Here is a 1,990-nt window from a genome sequence, read left to right on the forward strand (position 1 = left end):
CAAAACTGCAGTGAAACCGTGACATCCCACCGAAGCCTTCATTACAGACAGGGTGCAACATTTTGGAGGATTGTCTGAAAACATGAACATTTTTTGGTTTATTGGCTGTTTAAAAAAAAAGAGGCCGTGCTCGGTCAGAGTTGACTGTGAAATCAATTCAAAGCATCTGAGAGGTTGCATCTTTCGTGGGCAGTCACTTGCACACACGCTAAGCCACACAAGGAGAACTCTCTTGCAGAGAATAGTTACTCGTGTGTTAAATCTTATGACTTAGATTTGCCTCAACTATGACTATCCACGCTGTGCACATGATGTTCATTAGAAGAAATGTAATTGAATGAGGATGGACGGCCTGAGGACATGCATATGTGGAATTAAGAGACGGTCTATCCTGCATGTGACACAACCCTTTGATATCGTAGATTAAGGTTCTATGGTGGAAATGGTCTACGTATATGATGGAGGTTTAAGATATCTCTATCCAAGTGAAAGCGAGTTTCCTGATTTCTAATGTGCACTTTGTGGTGAAGGGTTTCTGTTACCATGTGTTAAGATGAGAATGAGTTGTAAGTTAGGATTTCCAAAAGCCTCAAGGACTAGCTAAGAGGATTTTCTGTTTTAGCCTCTGACCAACTGTCACAAATAGTCCGTCACATGTGTGTGTGTGTGTGTGTGTGTGTGTGTGTGTGTGTGTGTGTGTGTGTGTGGAGGGAAATTGTTTTTTTTTTACAAAAGCAGAAGTCTCCCAAAAAACAACAACAAATGATCATTTCCAGTTTCATACATTGTATGCATCCCATGAAATGAGTTGAGTTTCTCCCTCCCCTGAGTAAACAGAACAAATTTGACTAGATGTGACGAAAGTTCTTGCAACCATGTGGGATATTATTTTTTGTGAACAAAATTTTTCAGAAACCATTTAGAGAGTTTGTGTAACACTCACACTTTGATGCAACATTTTCTCTGCAGTGCCAAAGCACAAATACAAATGGATGTGAGGGGCTGAATTTAGGTCTGGACATGCTGCGTGCTCACTGGCACAAATAAACAGAGTGATGATGGTTGAGTTAAGTCTGTAAATGTGTGCTGCTCTCTTTGCAGAGCTTGTTCTGTCTAGTGCTGTTCATTCTAATACTGAAATCCTCTTTGTGCAAATGACGTGGTGCCACCGATAGAAAGCAGGATTAACCCATGCATAGGGAGCAAGACATAAAGAGAGCTTCATGGTGCACTCAGCAGGACTGTACCACTTACTCTATTCAGCTCATATTCAGTCCTCTGGGCAAAGAGTCCCTTATCCCACCTGTGAGCAGTTCACAAAAACATTTCCTCCAAGATTTCAGAGACATCAGCACAACAACTTCTCCAAAACAACACTTTGCTGCTGGCACCATTACCACGGTGACACCCCCTCAGTGGGAGAATCTCCTAGGTTACGCCCTCTGTACATACGCCTTAAGGTGGCTGGTGTCCTTTCTGCAGGTGCATCCTGTGCACAGGCAGAAGGCTTTGTCTGACGCAGGTTTTTTCTGTTTTCCAGCTTTACTACTAGTTTTGACAGCAGCAGAAGAGTCAACAGAGCACACGCTGCTTTTCAGATTAGAATGTTTGAAAACAAAGGCAGAGTTTACAATTTGCAAAGCAAATGTCAATAGTGCAAAGCAAATTGTAAACTCCCTAACTTTTACTGAACATGAGTTATGACTTTCACATGGATTCAAGCTCTCAAGAAGTCAGTCTCTGTTTATTTTTTCCCCTAAGGTAACCTTCAGCTTTTGGATATCGTAAGTTATTTTATAAACTTAGTCTAAAGACACATTCCTGTTGCTGTGACTGGCTGCACAACAAGGCTGAGGGGCCACTGGCTTCAGTCTGACTCTGGGCAGACGATGGAAGGATTTGGATATGAACACTTCGGAGATGGAGCAAGAGAGAGCCAGCAGGTGGACTATAGAAGGGTTGTAGGGGACACGCAGCCATCACATACAAA

Source organism: Odontesthes bonariensis, chromosome 8 (assembly GCF_027942865.1).
Source record: "Odontesthes bonariensis isolate fOdoBon6 chromosome 8, fOdoBon6.hap1, whole genome shotgun sequence".
NCBI classification, from domain to species: domain Eukaryota; kingdom Metazoa; phylum Chordata; class Actinopteri; order Atheriniformes; family Atherinopsidae; genus Odontesthes; species Odontesthes bonariensis.